Source organism: Anabrus simplex, chromosome 9 (assembly GCF_040414725.1).
Source record: "Anabrus simplex isolate iqAnaSimp1 chromosome 9, ASM4041472v1, whole genome shotgun sequence".
Lineage (NCBI taxonomy): Eukaryota > Metazoa > Arthropoda > Insecta > Orthoptera > Tettigoniidae > Anabrus > Anabrus simplex.
Genome location: NC_090273.1, coordinates 104,824,553 through 104,837,520, shown reverse-complemented (window position 1 = coordinate 104,837,520; position 12,968 = coordinate 104,824,553).

Genomic DNA, 12,968 nt, shown 5'->3' with positions numbered 1-12,968 from the left:
GGCTCCTCATTTTCATCTATCTTATCCATCCTCTCTTGGTCAACTCTCGTTTTATTTTCCGACCCCGACGTTATTATGTGTGGAGGCCTAGGGAGTCTTATTTTCACGCCCTTCGTGGCCCTTGTCTTCCTTTGGCAAATACCTTCATTTTTCGAAGTTTTGGACCCTTCCATTTTTTCCTCCGAATAGTGTTAAGAGAGGATGGTTTACTTGATGGTTGAACTTCCTATTCAAATAATAATCACCACCACCACCACTCTAAAATATATAGTACCATAAACAATGTCGCTAAGCCCAGTTTGGTGATATTGCACATTCTCCTCAAGCATTTAGATTGCGGCATGCTGTTATTAATAGCCTACTTGTCAATGAATATTGAATTTTCACGACCGCATTGTAATCGAAACAGACTTTCAACGTATTAGGTCGTGTTACGTACACGTAGTACGTGTTGAAGAGATGTTAAGTACAGAACAAAAATGGCCAACCAGACACCAGTGGGATCCGAACCCACAACCTCCCGATTTCGCGTCGGTTGCTCTACTTAACATCTCTTCAACACGTACTACATGTACGTAACACGACCTAATACGTTGACAGCCTACTCCTTGTCTTTACCGATGTCTGGCTAAGATTTACATCTCCTATATTCAAAATACTGAATTTATAGTACCGATAGTCAAGTAGCGAGAGAGTGGATTTAAGCCTGGGAGTCGTCAGAAACTCTTCTGTAGATTAGTAATAAATCATTCATAGGTCTGTTGGCCAGAGAATTTTGTTACAGTTAATTGCCATGTTATTTTGGAAACGACTGTACATAATTGTGCGACTCGAAGTTTCCCTACTCCCGAGAGAATTTCTTAGCTTGTATGGTGTATATCCAGAATGTATAAATTGCCATGTTTTGCTCTACATGGGGGCGCGACCGTTTGCTTCAAGCGATGGCCCCACCGTGCCAATTTGGGCCCATCAGTTGATAACGAGCACACCTACCAAGACGGAGTGAAACGCTGGCAACCAAGAATTAGTTAGCTGGAACATTTACCATTTCTAATAAAGGCCAATTTATACTACTTGTTTATAATTTTTATTCACATAGCCCACCTCGTGGCCATGATCGTTAAGGTGTTTTTTTCTTTCACGTAACAGATGACCAAACAGCCCTACAACCAGAGGTACTCCTTCCACCCCGTCAACATCCACGCGTAGCAATCACCGTTTGTTTTCCGTGGACCCTCCTCATCACATTACCACAGGGTTCAGGAGTACCTCTGGCTCAACCTCAAAGACATTACCGACCTGCGCCTTGCGATACGTACCCCTGGCCAGTAGGCAGTAATGTTCGGTCTTTGAATGTTAATACGAGGGTCGAGTCATAAGTCATGGCAACTATGTCTTTCTCGCGAACAGGAGACAACACGGAAAATCTAAGATATGCATTTGGAAGTATAGGACATGTACTTATGCATAGTGCCTGAAGACAAATTCTGACTTTAGGAGATCCTCGTAAGAAAGTGACAGAACACAGGCCATTAGTAAACATTGTTTTATTATGGTATAGACAGCAAATACACAATATTGCGTACAAAAGACAGGTATCCACTGGTGACAGACCTTCGAAATAATCACCCAAGGTTTCCACTGTGCATTGCCAGCGGTGGGGCAGGCGCTGAATAACATTCGCTGCATGTGTATCGCAAACGTGTGACACCTTGAACCCATAATTCTACGGAGAGAAAAAAATACTTTGTTTTCTTCCAATATTTATTTGATATCAAGAAACTACTTTTATGTTTGAGGGCAGCCATGTTGCGCTCCTAAGAGCCCCGATGTCGCGTGGGAAGGATCTCACGGCAAGCTCGTGAAATACCGGGACACCTCGGTGGAACTCGAGTGCCCGACAATTCTTTAAATTCATGGAATTCTATACAACGAGGGATTTTGGCAACACAGTAAATAAAGAAATAAATAAGTAAAATTATTCGTACACCCTACGTGAAGACAGAGCCCCCAGGGAAAAACTTAAATGCAGTTAAGCCTAAGTACATGTCAGTATCAGATCAGTGAACTAGCTACACGTGCCAAGGTCAGGGGATGAAGAAAACGCGCGAAACGCACGGGCAGAAATAATTTATTTCCCCTGTTGTGAGTGTAGTAAAATTATAAGATTAACATTTAAAATAAGTGCAAGTCTGTCCGGAGTTCTGGGACAAGTCTCATCAAAATTGGTCTATTAGACGCAAAATTAGCAGATTACACAATCAAGCCTCATAGTGGGGATAGCGTCCCTTCTGAGATTATAAAAGAAACCCCCCACCGTAGATTTTTCAGTGTCGATCTGGAACTTGAAGCCGCGGGAGCTTGTGCCCGTCGTCATTGGAAATTCGCGCCAGATTAATCGACAAATAATTAAATACATGTCCGTGGCTAAGGTCCACATACTCGGGTAAGAAGAGAAAGTGATTGGAAAAGTTCTGAACGTTTGCCGACGAACTAGGAAAGTGTAGGCTGGTTGAAATATACACAGCAGGTTTTATTTATATCATCTCATGTACGCTTGAAAGTGAAGAGGGTTTGGGGAAGCTATTCAGAGTAGTTCTGCTCCCTTTATCTGTTGAACACCTATTTATTGGAGTAACGGAGAGAGACAACTCTGGGAAACGAGTCAGACAGTCATAGCCGACTGCAGAACAAGGGAAGTCGTGGTGCAAATTACAGAGAAAGTGCCTGATTTATGTGGTAATTTTAATATCGTGTGTGAGAAGGGTAGTGTTTGTATGAGTGAGATTTTGGAAATGAAAATGTTGTCTGTGAAAATGTGCGGCTAAGCCCGAGGTCTGCTGGTGACGATGTAACCAGAATGCTGGGAATGGTACCATGTGCAGGTCTGTCTATATTCATATTATGTTGTAGTTAGTTTAAATTGTTCTGTCCCAACAAAATTTTCAAGATGATTGTCGGGTTGATATTCGTAATTATCAGGCGAAAGGTGTTGTAATTTTGGGTCAGCGTGTGAAAATTTCAGTGTGTAAATTTCATGTCAAGAACGGTAAATGCGACGTTTAAATTTTGGTGTTAAATGTTCGATGAGATAGTGTCCAAAACGTGGATTTTTGGAAAGTTATAAGTGTAAATTAGTCGTGGCGAATATCTAAATTTCAAATATCAGTTGAATTCAGAAAGGTTTGTCGATAATAATAATAATAATAATAATAATAATAATAATAATAATAATAATAATAATAATAATAATAATAATAATGTCTACCGCGGGATAAAGAAATTTTCCATGTTAAAATTGCATTTAACCAGTATATTTATTTGTTTACAAGGATCGCAGGCATATTTAGATAATTTCAGTAAAATTTGATAGAGTTACCATTATTAATGGGAAGAAAATTTTGAGACATCGTGTATATCAATGATACGAAAAGTCGCTGTGTGCTCTTGGATTCTCGAGGTCTGAAAGTCGTAATAATAGTAAAGTAAGAGATGTGTTTAATAATGGTTGTTGTTTTCACCAGCGGATTGAATTATGAAAAAGGGTCTTGAAAATATAAGAGAAAGGGATTGAGAGCGACGAATTTATATGTATGTGGAGATGGATGAAATGAAGCTTGGATTTTAAGTGATACCGCTGGAATAAAGCGAGGAGAATGAGTTTGAGACAGGCTATTTTTTTGAAGAGGAAGTATTTAGGAAACAGGCTGTGTTGAGGCAGGCTGTATTGTTTTCCGCAATCAATCCGAATTTGAGACGACTATTGTGTGAAGCACCGTAAATTTATAGAAAGATCCCAAGTGAAAACGACTGTAGTAAAATGTTTAAATCTTGGTAGTAAACGTACAGCGATTTTCTACTTAAAGCCCGTTTGATATTAAAATGATGCAACCTCAAGGATAAAAAGAGCACTTTGGACACACGGTTGGTGTTGTATTGAATTTGTTCACTGGATAGGTCATTGATAAAAACAGTTGGAAGTGACGATAGGCTATTTGTGAATTTCGAATGCGGTAGTGATGATTATTATTTTGTAGGCATCCACTAAATGGTAAACGTGTGTTGGGAAATTTCATTAGCTTCCCTAACACTTCAGTGCACAGGCGGAGATTGTGTTCGAGGTGGAGAATCGTTCGTCACGTATATTTATTTTTGAGATCACGTATTGTAATGAGGTAGAGACTTACTGTATTTTTCGACTTGCATTCATTTGATAGTAAGAGACGTTGGTTCCGTCGTATGTTATTTGTCTGACCGGATTTAGTATTAAATGTCGGAGTTGTTTTAAATTGCTAGTTCGCTTGATATGTTAAGGGATGCGTGGTACGACCCACTTTGACGCCCGACGATAGATTTAGGACGTCACATGTTATCCTTGGTGTCACTGATGATGAGACGTCCTAGTTCACGCCCGACGATAGAATTTGGAAGGCATCATGTACATAGTGATTAGTGTTAGGATGTACAGATTTCAAGTGAGCCCGACGATAGGTCTGGGATGGCAGCTGTACACACTCAAGTCTCAGTTTAGATATTTCTTTTGTTTTTTTGTTGAAGTGGCCTGGACGAAGGTAGCATCTACAGTATGATATGATTATGAAGAGGGTCAATGCGTAGCTCTCCATTGAGATAACGGGACCGCTATCGACGAGTGAGGGTTGTCCAAATGTTGGATATCGGCCCGATATGGATTAAATATTTTTACTGTGATTCTCCGTGCGTGTTAAGCTGTAATGACTTCGAGATGTTAATTTATTTTTACGGACTTAATTGTTTTATCGTTTTGACGTCCGTTTCGTTTGATAGTGTGCATATTGACACTTAGTATTAGTGTGAGACTTGAGTTGCGAATGCGGTTTCGATTCGTCAGTCAGTGACAATATTTTATTTTCAATCTTGTCGTACTTTCATTTTATTCATCGTTAAATTTAAGTAAGTAATCATTTTATAAGTAGTGTGTTGGGACAGACAGTAAATAGATAGATCTGTACGGGTAGCATTGTTTGTCAAGGGAAAGAATTCCTTAAAGTAGTAGTAAATTTTAGCGTGGACTGGTAAATTTTATTAAGCATAACAAACCCATTTCTAACCTGAAAATCGGTTCGATAATAATATTTTTCAAGTGACTTTCCACTTTTAATTAACTTCAGTGTTTGGCATTTCTTCAAAATGCATGATTAGTAAGTGTTTCCTGCATTTCGCAGTTTTGTTCCTTTAGAACGACATAACGTAAGATCCTCATGGATCATGTTGTTGTTGGTTCCTTCCGAACAGCTGTTTTGGGTGATGCACATTTAGCATCGGGATTATCTTATCACTTAAGGGTGTCATGAATGACAAATACATGGTGGGATTTTATTTCAATTGTAAATGATGCTGTTAATTCGTAGTGAACACCATGCTTTCACATAATATTTCGCAACCTATCCAAAGCAACTGATAGTCAGTTTGGTTCGATTAAGGGTCCATTCGGCGGGTGTTCCTTATCCGTGAAGGGTATTCGACTGGTGGATAACCTTAATTGAGAGAAAATCAGGCGTTCTACTGGTTGAAAGTCAGATTTTCCACGGATCGTGTGGATTAACTCTCAGTTCTCGTTTGGAATAATAGGTGCCCGGTTTTTCAGGTCTTCCCTTTTTCAGTTTTTCAGTTTCGCTGTCCACTAACATATTAACTTCTCCGAAGCAACTCTTCGATAGTGTAAGAAACAAATTGACGTTATGTAATGTGACTGTGTTTGGAACATTCAAAAATCAATAATTTATATATTTTTTTATTTTGCAAGAATGCATATAAAATTAATGATGTTATCGTGCTATTTCAATTTAATAAAAGTTAGTAAGCACATTTTTGCTCCTCATTTCAAGTAGTTAGGCTCTCTTCTGAACCCCATCGTTTGGTTAAGATCGTGACCGAATTTATTCCCGCAACGACCCATGATTTAAGAGTTCTAGATTGTTCTACTGTAGCAGCCGTGGCCGACCAACGATGGAATGGTATGTTCAAGGGTTTAACCTCTCTCCGAAATGCTGTTACGATGTCCTCTTTGTTAGCAAACCGTTGTCCACGTAATATCCACGTAATAGCTTCTTGATTTTGGGGATTAGATCATAGTCACATGGGCTCAGATCAGGCGAATAAGACGGAGAACTGCTATTTTAATATAGGATCGTTGCTCCTGCTTGTTAACTTCCATTTTGTGACGCTCTCACCCACACACACACACACACACACACACACACACACACACACACACACACACACACACACACACACACACACACACACACTGAATTTGGGGGCATGCTTAAACCCATACTGTTGTTTATATACATAATCTAGTGGCATCATACGCAAGTATACACCATACATTTCCAAATGCATATCTTAGATTTTCCGTGTTGTCTCCTGTTCGCGAGGAAACAAATTAGTTGCCATGGCTTATGACTCGACCTACGTAGCTTAGCGTAAAATCACGAAAAATCGTATTCCATTATGGCAAACCACGTCACATACGAGTGTTACGGTATTAGCCACAGTTAACAACTCTTAGTGTAATAAAACACTGAATGTAAGTTGAATTTTAAAATTTGAAATTATCTTAACCAAATGGAAAATAAAAATAATTGATGAAGTAGAGGGTTAAGGCTCAAGGCCCTCCCTTACACTTAACCATATTTTGATAACAATCTAAAATACTAACATAATTAATGTAGTTAAAACTAACTACATTCTTGGTTCACTCAAAAGGACGTGGGTTTGATTCCCCGTCATGGAAATCGAAAAATTAAGAAGCGAGTTTTCCACTTTCGGAGAGGTGCATGCCTTGAGGTTCTCTGAGTCTACACAAAATTGAGCAGCAGGCTAATTGCCGGGCCCAATAGAAGTCGTGTGTAGAGCTAATCATTCTAGGTTACGGATAGTGGAAGCCCCTGCCTTCCTCTCTTCCACAGGCCTTCATGACCTGTACGGTGATGACTTTTCCTTGTATATGTATTATTATTTTTACTATTATTATTTAGCTCTCTCTGTAGATAAGTGGTAGAGTGTCGGCCTCAGGATCCCAAGATAGCGGGTTCAAATCCGTCAGAGGTAGTAGAATTTTTGAAGATCGGAAACAATGTCTGTGGATAATACAGAATTATGAACACTGTAAATTCATGCACCCAGTACGTTTCGGAGATTCATCAACGAAGGGATTCAATTTCTGCTTTGTGTATTTGGATGATATATTATTTGTATCTACATCTCCAGAAGAACATATTGAGCATCTGACTGCACTTTTCAAACTAGACGAGTTTGGCCATTGAATTAAGTAGGAAAATCCATATTGGATGCACAAGAACTTGTTCTCTTAGGACATTTGATTACAGCAGATGGTGCCAAAGCAGACCCTGAAAGAGTTGATACCATCGCAAACTGCAAACAGCCTGAAACAGTAAGAGACTACGAGCCTTTTTAGGCTCAGTGATCTTCTATCGTCGTCATGTAAGGCATGCTGCCCAGAATTAAGCGTTGATAAATGACTATCAAAAGGGTTCAAGAAGAAATGACAAGAGACAAATAGAATGGACAGCAGAGTCAAAAGAGCAGTTCGAAAAATGCAAAGAAGGCCTCGCCCAAGCAGCCCTTTCTTCCTTTCTCAGCATGGACCTCGAACTCGCTTTGTTCGTTGATGCATCGAACTTCGTAGCAGCCACAACAATTCAGCAAAAACAAGATGAAGTTTGGAATCCGATTGGTTTCTTTTCAAAGAAATTATCTTTTGACCAGAAGAAATATTCGACTTATGACAGAGAACTCCTTAGTAACTACATGGCCATCAAATACTTCAAACACCTCCTCGAAGGAAGAATGCTCATGATTTACAGAGACAATGCTCCGCTTATTTTTGCTTTTAAGCAGACAAATGAGAAAGCTTCATCACTACAGCTTCGATATTTACAGTATAACTCACAATTTACTACAGATATTCAATATCTATCTGGAAAAGAAGAATTGAATAATTATTACCAATTAATATTGAGGCAATGGTGCAAGCGCAGATGGATGACGAAAAATTTCACAACCTTCGATGCAGTTCTCATACTTCAATAAATTTCATGCAACATACAACACCTGGAGAAAAACTACTTTCGTGTGACATGTCGACAGCAAACATTCGTTCGTATGTTCCTCAGCCATTTAGATATACCATTTTTCAACACTATCATAGAATGGCACACCAAGGAATTAGAACCTCAGTTAAAATGTTATCAACTACATTTATCTGGACAAATATAAAGAAAGATGTTCATAAATGGGCAAACATTTGTATCGATTGTCAAAGAAACAATATCTCTAGGCATACTCGAGCACCCCTTGGAAAATTCCTACCGAGTTCGGTAGCCTCAGTCGAGTGCGGCCAGTATCCAGTAGGGTTCAACCCCACTGTCGCAAGCCCTGAAGATGTTTTACGTGGTTTCACATTTTCACACCTTAATTAAGGCCACGGCTGCTTCCTTCCCACTCTTAGCCATTTCCTATCCCATCGTCGCCATAAAACTTATCTGTGTCGGTGGGACGTAAAAGAAGTGGTTGTGCGGAAAATTCCCAGGTGATGATGAACGTTTCAGTGTTTTTCACTTGGACCTAATAATTGGACCATTACCTCCCATCTGATCAGTTTACTTATTAGCTATCGTGTGTCGACAGATTTACGAATTGGACAGAAGTAGTACCTCTACGGGGTATCCGTGTAGACAATGTGGCACAAGTCTTCTTCAACTCTTGGAAAACTAGATTTGGAACTTATCAAATAGTGACTGACCAAGGTAAACAAGTCCAGTCTGAGTTGTTTCAAGCACTTGCGAAGATCAGTGGTTGTAAGCTAACAAGGACCACACCATTTCGCCTCCAGTCGAATGGAAAAATTGAGAGATTCATCCTACACTCAAGACAGCTATCCGGGAAATGCAACTAGTAAATGGAGCCAGAAACTACCTACAATCCTATTTGGTCTACGGTGCTCTATTGGAGAAGGAGGTAATACAACAATATCTCAAATAGTGTGTTAAATTGTTTAATTATTTAAATTTGCATTATATCTAGTACATGTTTCGAGAATATGCACATTCTCTTCCTCAGCTAGTTATGTTAAAATTCGCGTATACAATTTCTTAAAGGGGGCCCCCATTTTCACTAGGTCTTATTGTATATACGAATTTTAACTTAACTAGCTGAAGAAGAGAATGTGCATATTCTCGAAACGTACTAGATATAATGTAAATGTGAAAGGCAAATAAAAAAAAATAACACATTGTATTGACTAGGCGGATCATCCCAAGATAGCGGGTTCAAACCCGGCAGAGGTAGTCGGATTTTTGAAGGGCGGAAAAATGTCCATTCGACACTCCATGTCGTACGATGTCGGCATGTAAAAGATCTCTGGTGACACATTTGGTGTTTACCCGACAAAATTCATTAAATCTCAGCCATAGACGCCCAAGAGAGTTTTGGTTTACTCGGTCTGCCATCTAGTGGGGGCCTAGAGTAAAACGGAACGTCGAAATTGACGAGCAGACAGCCAGATGGCGTCAAATTGAAATGTCTGCACACGGTAGCTGAGGCCATACGATTATTATTATTATTATTATTATTATTATTATTATCCATCTCTATATTTACTGTGATTACGTCAATACGGACCCAATACTGGCCATTATGGTCAAGATTATTAATAGCGTATGGTACCACTTTCAAGTTATCTGGAGACTTCTTCCATGAACGTGGTACAAAAGTAGATGTGGAACTACCAGTATTTGTTTCTCAACTTTGACAATATATGAACCAGCTTAAATCTGTTGAATATTCTCACAAGTCAAAGGAAACGCCATTTATATACAGAGACATCAACACCTCAAGTCAGGTGTTCGTTAGGATCGACAGAGTGAAAGTGGAACTGGAAAGTCCGTATGAAGGTCCTTATGAGTTTGTCCAATGAATCCCCAAGTTCTTTGCAGTAAAGATAAAAAATAAAGTAGTGAACATATCAATAGACAGACTAAAACCAGCCTGCAGGTTGGCTGATAATGTTTACAAAAGTGAAGGACCTACACAGTTGACCTAGACAAAGACTACAAACACGGAATAAAGTTTAGCACTTCAAGAAAATAAATCCAGAACTACAAAATCAGGTCTGTCGTGCGATTCCCAGCGCGGTTCATTGAGTGTTTGATGTGATTGTGAGGTTGAGAAGGGAGTAATGCGGGAATTACAGAATTATAAACACTCTGTAAATTCTTAGGTTTGAAATAATTTTTGTTGTACATAAGTATTCTTTGCTATATATACTCTTTAAAGTGTTGCCGTGATGTTAATAGAGAGTTGTAGACACATCTTGTTTGGTAGACTGAAAAAATGTAAGTAACTCAGTAGAAACAGATGATAGTGATTGTCAACATAATGAACTAACAAGTCCATTTGACACTCCGTGTCGTACGATATCGGCATGTCTGGTGACCCATTTAGTGTTTACCCGACAAAATGCATTAAAACTCAGCCCTAGACGCCCAAGAGAGACTCGCTTTACTCTGCCATCTAGTAGGCCTAGAGTAAAACGGAACGTCGAATTTGATGAGCAAGCAGCCAGATGTCGTTTGCACACGGTAGCTGAGGCCATGTGATTGTTTTTATTGTTATTATTAACAATAATATTATTATTCCATTTCTGTGTTTGCTTAAATATAACAATTGTGCGTCCTTAGACTAACGATATGAAGTGTTTTTGTCAACCCGCGTTTCATTTCACAAAATTCTATTTCATCTTAGAGACTATTACTTACCGATGAATGTAGCAACGTATTGTGGAATTACACTCGTCTGAGTTCCACATTTCGATCTAGATTCATTCAGTTCCAGTTTCTCCATGCGAGCTGAAGTGGTTGTTGTTCCTTATGTGAGAAATGTGAGGCTCTTGCTGGTGCCTGACCTCAGCCATTCATTCACCCATGGAAGTCAGATCTCATGTGAAGCGTTACGGAGTGAGGTCTGATAAACAGAATGCTCCATATACTGTGTTATCATAATCCAGTCTTCCCAGTACTTTTACGGGGGGCGTAGAGATACTGCTATATACAGCAAACAATTAGTTCTTTGTATGTGTATATAATACCAATTTAATCATTCAGAGAATATGATCTGAAGAGAAGTTTTCCATGACCAATTACGATGCAGATAATGTGTAAGCACTGGACAATCCTACTACTGTTGTTCACGCAACTGCAAGAGATAACTGTTGGATACAAATACGGATACATGTGATGTCATGGTTAAAAATATTTTGTGTACATATGGATCGGTTCTTATGCATATGATTCTAGTGATAGAATCTCTTGCTCAATCACAGAGTATTGAATTGTAGAGAACTATCTGATTTATGATATGTCTTGTTAAATCCTTTCACTCTTCACTTCTCACCCTCTCATGGCCATATTTATATTTTAAAAATAATCGAAATTAAAAAGGAATTCTGATATAATTATCCAAAGTTAATAATAATAATAATAATAATATGATCATCATGAGCATCTCTATCTGTAGACGGGTATCAACGTAACTGCGCCCTCCAGCTGAGTACTTCTACCCTGAACAACTTCTTTCAATTGAGCATACATTCGGCCCCTGTTTAAGGAAACATGGTAAATTTTGGAATAGAACTAACAATACATGTATTTATGATGCCACCTTATTCCCATCCTATTACACATAGAACACGCAAATTTTACACATGCACTCTCCCTGTGGATGGGGGCGGTAGAAAAAACCCACGATATCACTTGCCTGTCGTAAGAGGTGACTAATGGGGGCCCCAGGGGCTCTGAACTTTGGAGCGTGGGTTGGTGACCACGGGGCCCTTAGCTGAATCCTGCCATTGCTTCCACTTCTGCCAGACTCCTCACTTTCGCCTATCGTATTCGACCTCACTTGGTCAACTCTTGTTCTTTTCCGACCCCGACGCTATTAGGTTTGCGAGGGCTCGGGAGTCTATCATTTTCACGCCCTTCGTGGCCCTTGTCTTCCTTTGGCCGATATCTTCAGTTTTCGAAGTGTGGGATCCCCTCCATGTTTTTCCTTTGATTAGTGTTATATAGAGGATGGTTGCCTAGTTGTACTTCTTCTTAAAATAATAATAACCAACACAACTTACACATACACTACCGGTATTGTATATATTTCTTCTTTAAGGAGAGTCTTGAGCGAAAGGTTGAGATTTTTTTAACCAAAAAGTCCAATTGTCAATTTTAACCTTAAAAAATCCCCAATTCTTCCTCTTTGAAATCCCGTTATCAATTGTCCCTAACGCCATTTGTAAAACTCTAAATTCAAGATTTAAAGGTTAGTAGTTCCACATATATGTAGGAAACCCATGCCTCTTTCTCTCATACTGTCAGCCGAAATTAGCTTCAAAGTTCTTTCGGACTACCATTTAAATAATACCACTGGGATATATTTACCTACTCGGGACGTAAGAGGAGAAAGACATATGAGGGAGTAATTTACAGTCCAGGGCAGTTTCAAAGCAAGTATGTTTCTTAAAACTTCCAATTGCTTTTATCTGCCTTAGATTTTTTCAGCTCTTTGCCATGTATAAAATGCTTCTTGCGACAGATTTCTTAACAGATTGACCTGAAATATTCAGAGAATTTTGAACATGTACAGGAATTAAACGTAGTTCTGCACTGCATTTTCAGTTTAATAATTCCTTCATATGTTTACTTCTGAAATAGCACGATACTAGACTTTTGCCTATTGAATGTATAATAAAAAAAGGGAACAGCATATTATATCTCTAATAATGCAAAATCCGGAACTGTTCTTAAATATACGGGTATGTTTGACAAGCATGTCAAATTATAGCATTTATTTTTGTAAAAAAATCTTACTGATGTCACACGCTCCTTCCATCTTCTGTAACCTTTCTCTTACAA